Raw genomic sequence first — 12,960 nt, 5'->3', positions numbered from 1 at the left:
CCCACGAACTGTGAGATCATGACCTGAGCCAAAGTCGGACACTTAACTGACTGAGCCACCCAGTCACCTCTATTTGTTTTTAAAGAGCAGTTTTTGGTTCATAGCAAAGTTGTAAGTATAGAGATTTCCCATATACTCCTTGTCCCCATGCATGCACAGCCTGCATGACAGAATATTATCAATATTCTCCACCAGAATGGTTGGTACATTTATTACAATTTGTGGACCTATATTCCCCAAGCCTATAGTTTACATTGGGGTTCACTCTTGATTTTGTGCAGTTGATGGAATTAGACAAGTTTATAATGGCATGTACTCATCATTATAGTATCATACAGAGTATTTTCACTAACTTAAAAATCCTCTGTTTTCTATTCATTGCTCCTCTCTCCACCAACTGCTGGCAATCAATGATCTTTTTACTGTCTCCATAGTAGTTTTGCCTGTTTCAGAACATCACATAGTTAGAATCATACAGTATATAGCCTTTTCAGATCAGCTTCCTTCACTTAGTAATATGCATTATAAGGTTCCTCCCTGTCTTTTCATGGCTTGATAGCTCATTTCTTTTTAGTGCTGAATGATATTCCATTATCTGAATATACCACTGTTTATTTATCCATTCACCTACTAAAGGACATTTTGGTTTCTTTTAAGTTTGGTAATTCTGAATAAAGCTGCTATAAACATCTGTGTTCCCGGGGCGCCTAGGTGGCTCAGTTGGTTAAGCATCCAACTCTTGATCTTAGCTCAGGTCCGACAGTGTCTACCCCATTTTTTTTTTATTATTGTTTAATCCATTTACTACTAATGTTAACACTAAAATTGTTGGATTTATGTTTTCTATGTTCGTGTCTTTTTTGTTTCTCCTTTACTGCTTATTTTTTCCCTTAAGTAAATGTTTTCTACTATAAAATTTTAACTTTTAAATTATTTTTGACTATATTTTTCTCTGTGCTTGTTCTAGGGCCCATCATATACATTTTAACTTACAAGAATCTTCAAGTTTATGCTAAATTCCAGTAAGATATAGAGACATTACTCTAGCTCTATTCTCTCTTCTGTTTTTTGTATTATTATTGTTACGTGTATTACATCCATGTTACAAACCCAATGCATTTCATATTATATCTTTTTTTTTTTAATGTTTATTTATTTTAAGAGAAAGAGAGTGAGCAGGGTAGGGGCAGAGAGAGAGAGAATCCCAAGTCCACGCTGTCATGCTGTCAGCACAGAGCCTGACACAGAACTCAATCCCATGAACTGTGAGATCATGACCTGAGCTGAAATCAAGAGTTGGATCCTACCCAGGTGTCCCATTCTAGTTTTCATCATTTGTTCATATGGGTTGGAGTTCCCAGTGGGTGTCATTTGCCTTATTCCAGTATAACTTTGCTTTCAAGATTTTCTCTTTGCCTCTGGCCTTCAGCATTTTTGCTATGATTTACCTGGATGTGTGTGTGTATGTGTATGTTTTTACTTGGAGCTCATTTAGTTTCTTGGATTCATAGAGTATTTTTCATCAAATTTGGATAGTGTTCAGCTATTTCTTGGCATGTTTTTTAATACCTTTATCTTTTTCTTGTCCTTTTAGTACTTTTACCATGTGTATATTGATATACTTGATGTATATATTTGATAGTGTACTTGATGTCCCACATTTCTCTGAGGTTCCGTTTATTTTTCTTCATACTTTCTCCTGTTTGGTCCTCAGATTGTGTAATCTTGTTTTAGTCTACAAGTTTGCTAATTCTTCATTTTGCCAATTCAGATCTTCTAAGCTTGTCTAGTGAATTTCTCACTTCGGTTATTGTACTTTTTAATTTCAGAATTTGGCTCCTTTTATAACTCTGTCTCTTTATTCATCTGTTTCTGATGAGACATTCTCACTGTACTATCCTTTTTTTTTTTTTTTAAGTTTTTGTTTTAATCACCTGGTACTCATCATGACAAGTGCACTCCTTAATTCCCATCACCCATTTTACCCATCCTCTACCTACCTTCCCTCTGGTAACCATCAGTTTGTTCTCTATAGTTAAGAGTCTATTTCTTGGTTTGCACTCTCTCTCTTTGTTTTTTCTCTTTGCTCATTTTATTCCTTAAATTCCACATATGACAAATCATACGGTATTTGTCTTTCTCTGACTGAATTATCTCACTTAGCATTATACTTTCTAGACCATCCATGTTATGGCAAGATTTCATTCTTTTTTATAACTAAATTACATTCCAGCATATATATGTGTGTGTGTGTGTGTGTGTGTGTGTGTGTGTGTGTGTGTGTGTGTATATACACACACGTATATATGCATGCGTATGTGTGTGTGTATACATGCTGCCATGTCTTGGCTATCATAAACAATGCTGCAATAAACATAGGGGTGCATGTATCTCTTTGCTTTTTGTTTTGTTTTTTTGTTTATTTTTAAGTAGGCTTCACACCCAGTGCAGAGTCCAGTGCGGGGCTGAAACTCATGACCCTGAGATCAAGACCTGAGTTGAGATCAAGACTCAAATGCTTAACTGACTAAGCCACTCAGGTGCCCCAGAGGTGCATGTATCCCTTTGAATTAGCATTTTTGTGTTCTTTGGGTAAATACCCAATTGTTTAATTGCTGGATTGTAGGACAGTTTGATTTTTAATTTTTTGAGGAACTTCCATACTGTTTTCCAGAGTGGCCACACCAGTTTGCATTCCCACTAATAGTGTAAGAGGGTTCTCCTATCTCTACATCCTCACCAACACCAGTGGTTTCTTGTGTTGTTGATTTTAGCCATTTTGACAAGTGTGTGGTGATCTTTCTTTGTAGTCTTTTCATTGTAGTCTCCTGCCCATTTTTAAAAAAATTTTTTTTTTCAACGTTTATTTATTTTTGGGACAGAGAGAGACAGAGCATGAACGGGGGAGGGTCAGAGAGAGAGGGAGACACAGAATCGGAAACAGGCTCTAGGCTCCGAGCCATCAGCCCAGAGCCCGACGCGGGGCTCGAACTCACGGACCGCGAGATCGTGACCTGGCTGAAGTCGGACGCTTAACCAACTGCGCCACCCAGGCGCCCCTCCTGCCCATTTTTTAATTGGATTATTTGGTTTTGGGGTATTGAGTTTTATGTTTTTTATATATTTTAGATACTAACCCTTTATCAGATATGTCATTTGCAAATATATTTTCACATTCCATGGGTTGCCTTTTAGTTCTGTTGATAGTTTCCTTTGCTGTACAGAAGCTTTTTATGTGGCTGTAGTCCCAATACTTTTATTTTTGCTTTTTTTTTTTTTTTTTTTGGAGGTGTAGGTGAATTTTTCTTGGGCAGTTGTCAACTTAAACAGCAACAAATGAAAATTGAAGGAAACTTCTTGTTGTCACAGCTAGACAAGTCCTCCATCATATATGATAAGGGAGGCATTTCAATTTGTGACCCTGAGCACAGAAATGTCAAATACTAATCTAATACTAATACTTCTGGATTGTCTAATCTAATACTTCTGGATTCCTACCGAAAACAAGTACATTAAGAGCATGGAAAAGTTGCTTACTGAAAGGAAACCCCTGAAGGAGAGTAAGGGAGGGAAAGTAGAAATTAAGTTATGTAGAACACTTATAAAGTGTAATGAACTACATTTTCTTTTTTTTTTTTTTAAGTATATTTCTTTTGAGAGAGACAGAGACAGTAAGAGTGGGAGAGGAGCAGAGAGAGGGAGAAAGAAAGAACCTCAGGCAGGCTCTGCACTGTCAGTTCAGAGCCTGACGTAGGGCTCAAATTCACGATCCATGAAATCATTACCTGAGTGGAAACCAAGAATCGGATGCTTAACTGACTGAGCCACCCAGGCGCCCAGCATCTTCATATCTTCATAGTAATATAAAACACAGTCACTTGCAGAACTGGTTCGGATTACTTAAATACCAAATACATTTTTAGTCCTCTACATAAGTGTTTGAATGTTATCAATGTTTATATGAAATGAACCTATTAATACTTTTCTATAGCAGTAACTGCACAGCAAGAACACCAAGCCAAACACAATCAAGGAATGGAGTTTTCCCAAAGCTGCAGTGTGAAAAGACTATAAACAGTTGATTCCATACACATGAATGGGTTTCTTTGCTGTAGGAAATCCAAATAGAATAAGGAATGGAGATGAGTAAAAAGGTTTCTTGTAGGGAAGAAGGATGACACCTTATATGCTTTTAGTTTTCTGCCCGTTCTGCCATATCACATTCTTCTACTACACTGTCTGATGTCCATAAGGTTAGGTTGTCTCTATTAACATGCCTCAACTGCATGATGAGGGTGTTGTCTCTGTATGAATCTTCATTCAGTGTATAAAGTTCTGCAGTGTCCTCAAGCAGTTTTAGCCAGTGTGCAGGAAAGGTCTGGGTTAGTAAATATCTCAAAGTAAAATACAGAAAAGTTAAGAGCCAGCCTGAGGTGGATTGGGTATAGGCTGCATCTCTTTCTTGCTTATATCAAAAGCCTCTTGGTAAGCTCCTTGGGAATTATCGATCATTTGTTTTCAATAAACACCATATGCAACTTCAGCAAGATACCTGAAGTAATCTCCCTTCATTTTCTGATAGGAGACCTTACTTTTTATAATTAGTTGCATAGGCTGTTAAATAGTTATCCAACAATTCTAGCACCATGGTGCAGATGGACCTCAGTTTAGACTCCACTTTCTCCCAGTAGTCCTTAATCAACTGCAACTTCTTGTCTGAGGTGTCAGTTTTCTGGTCACTGCTCCAGATGACCCTCCACATGGACCTGCAGCCCTGACCATGTTCTCATAGGACACTGAGAGCAGGTTGTGTTCCTTGTTGCACAGCTCAGCACCCTGCTCAGTCATGGCCTTCATGCAGATGGCTATGTCACTGTAGTGTTTGGCCTGCCCAGCCCAGCTTCACCTTCTGGATGATTTACAACTTCTCCATGGGGGCCAGGAGAGGAGAGTGAGGGCAAGTACCAACGAGATCAACAGGAGGTATGGGGAGGGCCTTCATATCTCCACCGCTGGGGCACAAGTCTATTTTTGTTTTTGTTTCCTTTGCCTCAGGGACCTGTAGAGAAAAAAATTGCTACAGCTGATATCAGAGAAATTAGTGCCTGTGCTGTCTTTTAAGATTTTATGTTTTCAGGTCTCCCATTTAGATCTTTAATCCATTCTTTTTTTTTTTTAATGTTTTATTTATTTTTGAGAGAGAGAGAGAGAGAGAGAGAGAGAGAGAGAAAGCTAAGGAGGGGCACAGAGAGAGGAAGACACAGAATCTGAAGCAGGCTTCAGGATCTGAGCTGTCAGCACAGAGCCTGACGTGGGACTCGAACTCACGAACCGTGAGATCGTGACCTGAGCCGAAGCCAGACACTTAACTGACTGAGCCACCCGGATGCCCAATCTTTAATCCATTCTGAATTTATTTTTCTACATAATGTAAAAAACTGTTCCACTTTTGTTCTTTTGATGTTGCTGTCCAGTTTTCCCAGCACCATTCATTGAGGAGACTATCTTTTTCCCATTGGATATTCTTTCCTGCTTTGTCACCAAGATTAATTGACCATGTAGGTTTATTTCTAGATTTTCTATTCTGTTCTATTGATCTATGCCTGTTTTTGTGCCATACCATATTGTTTTGACTGCTATAGCTTTGTAATATAACTTGAAGGCTGGAATTGTAATACCTCCAGCTTTTCTTCTTTTCTTTTTTCTTTGTTTTTAATTTTTTTTTTAATTTTTTAAAGTGTATTCAGTTAGAGCGTGTGTGTGCAAGTGGGGGAGAGGCAGAGAGAGAAGGGTAGAGAGAATCCCAAGCAGGCTCCACACCCTCAGCTCAAAGCCTGACGTGGGGCTCGAACCCACAGACCGTGAGATCATGACCTGAGCCAAAGTCAGATACTCAACTGAGCCACCCAGGTGCCCATTTGTAAGTTTTTATTTAAGCAATCTCTACACCCAGCGTGGGGCTTGAACCCATGATGCCCCCAAGATCAAGAGTTGCATGCTCTTATGACTGAGCCAAGTAAGCATCCCTGCTTTTCTTTCTCAAGATTGCTTTTGACTATTCAGGGTCTCTTGTGGTTCCATACAAATTTTAGGATTGTTTGGTCTAGTTATGTGAAAAATGCTGAGGGGTAGTTTGATAGGGATTGGATTAAACGTGTATGATGCTTTGGGTAGAATAGACATTTATGTTTTATATTTATTGTTTTTTAACAATCTCTACACCCATCGTGGGGCTTGAATTCATGACCCCAAGATCAAGAGTCATAAGCTGTTTGGACTGTGCCAGCCAGGTGCCTGGGTAGCATAGACATTTGAACAGTATTTGTTCTTCCTGTCCATTAGCATGGAATGTCTTTGCATTTCTTTTGTCATTTTCATTTTCTTTCATTTGTATTTTATAGTTTTCAGAGTGCAGATCTTTTATCTTTTGGTTAGATTTATTCCTAGTATTTTATTATTTTTTGTGCAATTGTAAATGGGATTGTTTTCTTAACTTATCTTTTTGCTACTTCATTATTGACGTATAGAAATGCAAGATTTCTATAGATTGATTTTGTATCCTGTGACTTTACTGAATTCATTGATCAGATCTAGCAATTTTTTTGTACAGTCTTTCAGGTTTTCTATATAGTATGACATCATCTGCAAATAGTGCAAATTTTACTTTTTCCATACCGATTTGGATGCCTTTTATTTCCTTTTGTTGTCTGATTGTTGTGGCTTGGACTTCCAGTACCATGTTGAATAAAAGTGGTGAGAGTGGATAACCTTGTCTTGTTCCTAACCTTAGGGGAAATGTTCTCAATTTTTCCCTATTGAAGATGATATTAGCTGTGGATTTTTTGTATGTGGACTTTACTATGTTAAGGTATGTTCCCTCTAAACCTACTTTGTTGAAGGTTTGTATCATAAATGGGTGTTGTACTTTGTCAAGTGTTTTTTCTGCTCTAGTGAAATGATCATATGTTTCTTATCCTTCCTCTTATTGATGTGATGTATGACATTGATTGATTTGAGAATTTTGAACCACAGTTGCATCCCAGGAATAAATCCCACTTGATCATGATAAATTATTTTTTTAATGATGATTTTTGTATCTATGTTCATCAAAGATATTGGCTTGTAGTTCTCAGTTTTTCTGGTGTCTTTATCTGGTTTTGATATCAGGGTCATGCTGGCCCCATAGAATGAATTTGGAAATTTTCCTTTCTCTTCTAGTTTTTAGAATAGTTTGAGAAGAATAGGTATTAATTCTCCTTTAAATGTTTGCTAGAATTCACCTTTGAAGTCATGTGGTCCTGCACTTTTGTTTGTTGGGAGTTTTTTGATTACTGATTCAACTTCATTGATGGTAATTGGTCTGTTCAAATTTTCTATTTCTTCCTGTTTCAGCTTTGGTAGGTTATACATTTCTAGGGATTTATCCATCTCTTCTAGGTTATTCAATTTGTCGGCATATAGTTTTTCATAATATTCTCTTATAATTGTATTTCTATGGTGTTTGTTGTTATTTATCCTCTCTTGTTTGTGATTTTACTTATTTGGATCCTTTCTCTTTTTTTTTCTGTTAAATCTGGCTAGCGGTTTATTAATTTTACTGATTTTTTGCAAAGAACTAGCTCTTGGGTTCACTGATATGTTCTGGTTTTTTTTAGTATCTATATCATTTATTTCTGCTCTAATCTTTATAATTTCCTTCCTTCTGCTGGTTTAGGTTTTATTTGTTGTTCTTTTGGTAGACCCTTTAAGTGTAAGTTTAGACTGTTTCAGATTTTTCTTGCTTCTTGAAGTAGGCCTTTACTGCTATAAACTTCTTTCTTAGAAGCCACTTTTGCTGCATCCCAAAAGTTTTGAACCATTGTGTTTGTATTTTCATTTGTTTTCATGTGCTTTTTAATTTTTCTTTTATTTCCTGGTTGACCTGTTTAGTAGCATGTTATTTGACTTCCATGTATTTGTGGTCTTTCCAGATTTTTTTCTTGTGGTAGACTTCTAGTTTCATAGCATTGTGGTCAGAAAAGATGGATGGTATGACTTTGATCTTTTTGAATCTTTCTGAGGATTGTTTTGTGTCCTAATATGTGATCTATTTGGAGAGTATTTCATATGCAGTTGGAAAGAATGTGTAGGGGTGCCTGGGTGGCTCAGCTGGTTAAGCGTTTGACTCTTGGTTTTGGCCTAGGTCATGATCTCATGGTTCATGAGTTTGAGCCCTACATCAGGCTTTACACTGACAGTGCAGAACCTACGTGGGATTCTCTTTCTCTCCCTCTCTCTGCCCCTCCCACATCTCTTTCTCTCAAAATAAATAAATAAACCTTTTTTAAAAAAGAAAAGAATGTGTATTCTGGTGTTTTTAGAAAGGAATGTTCTGAATATATCTGTTAAATCCATCTGGTCCAATGTGTCTTGCAGAACCATTGCTTCCTTGTTGATTTTCTGTGTAGATGATCTGTCTATTCATGTAAGTGGGGTGTTAGAGTCCCCTATTATTATTGTATTATTATCAATTAGTACCTTTATATTTGTTATTAACTGTTTTATGTCTGGGTGCTCCCATGTTGGCTGCATAAATATTTACAATTGTTATATCTTCTTGTTGGATTGTCCCCTTTATTGTTATATAGTATCCTTTTTTGTCTTACAGTCTTTGTTTTAAAGTCTAGTTTTTGCATTATAAGTATCACTACTCTGGTTTTCTTTTGACATCCATTTGCATGATAAATATTTTTCCATCCCCTTATTTCCAATCTGCAAGTGTCTTTAGGTCTAAAATGAGTCTCTGGGCATCTGGTTGGCTCAATTAAGTGTCTGATTTCAACTCAGGTCATGATCTCACAGTTCATGGGTTCAAGCCCTGCATCAGGCTCTATGATGACAGCTCAGAACCTGGAGCCTGCTTCAGATTCTGTGTCTCCCTCTCTCTCTGCTCCTTCCCCGCTTGTGCTCTCTCTCTCAAAAATAAATATTAAGAAATAAATGAATCTCTTATAGGTAGCATATAGATGGGTCTTGTTTTTTTGTTTTTTTTTTTAAATCCATTCTGTCACCTTGTGTCTTTTGATTGGAGCATTTAGTCCATTTACATTCAAAGTAATTATTGAAAGATATGTATGTATTGACATTTTATCCCTTGTTTTGTGGTTGTTTCTGAAGATTTTCTCTGGTGCTTTCTTGTCTTTCATGGTTTGCTGGGGTTTTTTACTGATATATTAGGTTTTCTTTTTTCTTTACATATTCTTTACATATTTATTAGTGGTTTTTGATTTGTGGTTACCATTAGATTTGTATATAATGTCTTCTGCATGTAGCAGTCTATATTACATTGAAGGTCATTTAAGTTTGAGTTCATTCTTTATTCCTCTCCTTTCCATGTTTTAGATATATGGTAGTCATATTTTACAAACTTTTATTTTGTGAGTTCCTTGACTAATTTTTTATAGAAACATTCACTTTTACTGCTTTTGTGTTTCCTATCTTCATATTGTCATTTTTGGTCTTTCCTTTCTACTCAGAGTCCCCTTTAATATTTATTTCTTCCAGGGCTTGTTTAGGAGTCATGAATTCCTTTAGTTTTTGTTTGTCTGGGAAACTCTATCTCTCCTATTCTGAATGATAGCTTTTCTGGATAGAGTATTCTTGGCTGCATCCATTCAACACTTTGAATATGTCATGCCACTCCTTTCTGGCTTGGAAAGTTTCTACTGAAAAATCCACTGATAGCTTTATGGGGTTTCCTTTCTATTTAACTATCTTCTTTTGTCTTGCTGCTTTTAATATTTTTTCTTTCTTACTATATTTTGCCAATATGATTACAATGTGTGTTGGTGTGGATCTGCTTTTGTTGATTTTGTTGGAGGTTCCCTGTACCTCCTGAATCTGGATCTCTGTTTCCTTCCCCACATTAGAAAAGTTTTCACCTATTGTTTCTTTAAATAAATTCTCTGCCCCCTTTCCTCTCTCTTCTTCTTCTGGGACTTGTATGATACAAGTGTTACTAAGTTTGATGGGGTCACTGCATTCCCTAAATGTGTTCTCAGTTTGCTTAATTCTTTTTTTCCTCTTTTGTTCAGCTTGATTACTTTCCATTATTCTCTCTTCTAGGTCATCAATTTGTTCCTCTGCATTATCCAGCCTGCTGTTCATCCCACCAAGTGTTTCTCATTTTGTTTACTGAGCCCTTTATGTCTGCTCTATTATTCCTTATCTCTGTATTAATAGTCTCACTGATTGTCTTCACTCCTGGTCAGATCCAGTGAGTATTGTTATGATCATTGCTTTAAATTCTCCATCAGGCATGTTACTTATATCTGTTTGCTTAGATCTCCAGCCATGGCCTTGTCCTGTTCTTTCATTTGGGACAAATTTCCTCTTCTCTTCTCTTCTCTTCTCTTCTCTCTTCTCTTCTCTTCTCTTCTCTCAAGTCTCTGTGCCTGTTGCTGTGTGGCAGAAGGGTCAACTACATCTCTTGTTCTTGAGGGTAATGGCTTTATGAAGAAGAGGTCCTGTAGTGCCCTGCTATATAGAGTCCCCTGTTTCCTGACGCCTGTTGCTTCTGGGAGTATCTCCAATGTGTGCTGCTTAGCTCTGCTGTTGTGTCCAAGCTGCTTTATCTTTCAGGCAAGTTGTCTGCAGAGGCTCTCTTTGCCTGTTATGGGCAGCGTTTGGGCCCTGGCCTGAATGTGGTGCATTTTAACTGGGTGTGCTCTGGTCTGTTTGTGAAATGAGACCTGTTGCCACTGCCATGGGAACCAAGGCCTCATAGTACTTCCAGGTCAGGAAATACAGTGTTGGCAGGGATTTGAGCTGGTCTTCTGTGGGGGAAAGACCTCCCAAACTGGGACTGAGGCAAGCGTAACTGGGAGGGGCATTTCTTCTGGAACAACAAAGGGAAAACTTGGTGTACACAAGTTAGGTATTGAGTGTGGGCACTCTAACAGTTTCTGCAGGTGGCCCTGTGCTTATGCTGATGGGTGCTGGAGGGAGATGGTGTCAGCTAGTTCCTTTGTTCCCAGGTGGGTCTCTCCATGAACACTGCCTTTCTGTGACACACTCCAAGATGAGCAACTAACCTCCCCACTGTGTGCCCCAGGCACTCTTCAAATCGCTATTTCCACACCGTATGTCAGTGGGATGTTTGCCCTGCCTTTTCTCCAAGAATAGCTCCAATGTCCTCCAAGCTCTCGCAGGGCCAAGCTCACGAACCTTTAAAAGTCTAGGCTTTGGGGCGCCTGGGTGGCTCAGTTGGTTGTGTGTCCGATTTCAGCTCAGGTCATAATCTCATGGCTCATGTGTTTGGGCACTGCATCGGGCTCTGTGCTGATAGCTGGGAGCCTGGAGCTTGCTTCAGATTCTGTATGTCCCTCTCTCTCTGCCCCTCCCCCACTCATTCTCTCTCTCTCTCTCTCTCTCTCTCTCTCTCTCTCTCTCTCTCATTCTCTTTCTCTCTCAAAAATAAATAAACATTAAAAAATAAAAGTATAGGCTTCAAGTCCTGTGGTTGCAAGAACTCATGAAATTTGGGCCCTTTAACTTCCCAAGCCAATTGCTGTGGGTGATTCATTTTCCCCATGTGCTCCTCTGTGTTCTAGTCTTGTCTCTCTCCCTTCTCCATTACTATAGTGCCCTCCCCACTGCAGGGGGGTATAATCTGTTTCTCTCCCATACATGGGGCTTGAATTTACAACCCTTAGATCAAGAGTTGCATGCTCTACTGACTGAGCCAGCCAGGCGCCCCTCCTTATTTTTTAAATGGATAATAATAGTAGCCACTACATAGTAGCCTTATAAGGGGAATTTAAAAGTTAATATAGCTAAAGAAGTTATTATAGTACCTGGCAAATAATAACTACTCAATAGTTGACAGCGATGATAATGTTGATGGTAGTAATGATCATAGATTATAGATACAGTTTCTTAGAAACATCACAATCTAGCCTTTGGTGATTTTCTTTTCTATTTCCCATTTTGTCTATCTCATTTGTACTATTTCTTGAATAAATTTTCCCAAATGTGGGATATATGTGCTTTTTGTTCTCAGAGTCTTTGCAGATAAATTATTTTTCCTTATTTCCTTATTTGAATTTTGAAGTTTTTAAATAAGGAGGAAGAGTTAGATATATGTAATCAAGTAACATTCTTTTCCAGAAATTTGTCATTTGTTTCTTGGCTTCTTTTACATCACAGTCATGGTTTTAATTCTCATCCGCTGATTGTAAATAAAACAAACAAGAAATAGGGTCGCCTTGGTGGGTCAGTTGGTTAAGCATCCGACTTTGGCTCAGGTCATGATCTCACAGTTCATGAGTTCAGGCCCCACATTGGGCTCCCTGCTGTCAGCACAGAACCCACTTTGGATCCTCACTCTCCCTCTATCTCTGCCCCTCCCCACTCATGCACATGCTCTCTCTCTCTTCCTCTAAACATAAACTTTTTTTAAAAACAATAAAACAAGAAACACAAACCTGAGTCCCTTTGATGCTTAACTGTTGATTCTGTCCTTGGCCCTTTACCCACTATGTATGTTCTCTACGTTCTCTACAACTATTCCTATCCTTCAGCCATGGATTCAGCTCTCAATTTTAGGTTGATGGCTAATTCTCATGTTTTGTCATACCTCTAACTGCATAGTAGACCTTTCCATCTGGAAGTTCTATAGACATTTCAAATTTTGCACCTTCAAATTTTCATACCTCTGCTCATCCCTCCTGCCTTATTTCTCTTCTGTCCCCACTTTCTCCATGTTCCTTTTCTCACTAGATCACACAATCACTTGGACAGGTTCTAAGATAGTTACCTGTAAGTCATGTGTAATTCTTTCAATTCTGTCACAGATTCAGTACAAATCTGTGACCACCATCTTCAGTTTCATGCATAATAGATAATGAATGCTTAAGTTTGCTGACTCAATAATTAACACCTTACAGGATATTTCTACTGTGGGGTTTTTTTTCCCCTCAC

The 12,960-nt window shown here is 38.2% G+C and overlaps 1 protein-coding gene and 1 pseudogene across 9 annotated transcripts in view; one reads left to right on the top strand and one right to left on the bottom strand.

Annotated features, from left to right (window-relative positions):
* The window catches only part of ZNF568 (zinc finger protein 568), a 153,384-nt gene that overhangs the window by 87,839 nt on the left and 52,585 nt on the right, over positions 1-12,960 (top strand). The window lies entirely within an intron of this gene.
* On the bottom strand, positions 4,058-4,933 carry LOC115502524 (annotated as a pseudogene).

Source organism: Lynx canadensis, chromosome E2, assembly GCF_007474595.2.
Source record: "Lynx canadensis isolate LIC74 chromosome E2, mLynCan4.pri.v2, whole genome shotgun sequence".
In the NCBI taxonomy this organism is placed as follows: domain Eukaryota; kingdom Metazoa; phylum Chordata; class Mammalia; order Carnivora; family Felidae; genus Lynx; species Lynx canadensis.
This window is presented reverse-complemented; position numbering and strand designations above follow the sequence as displayed.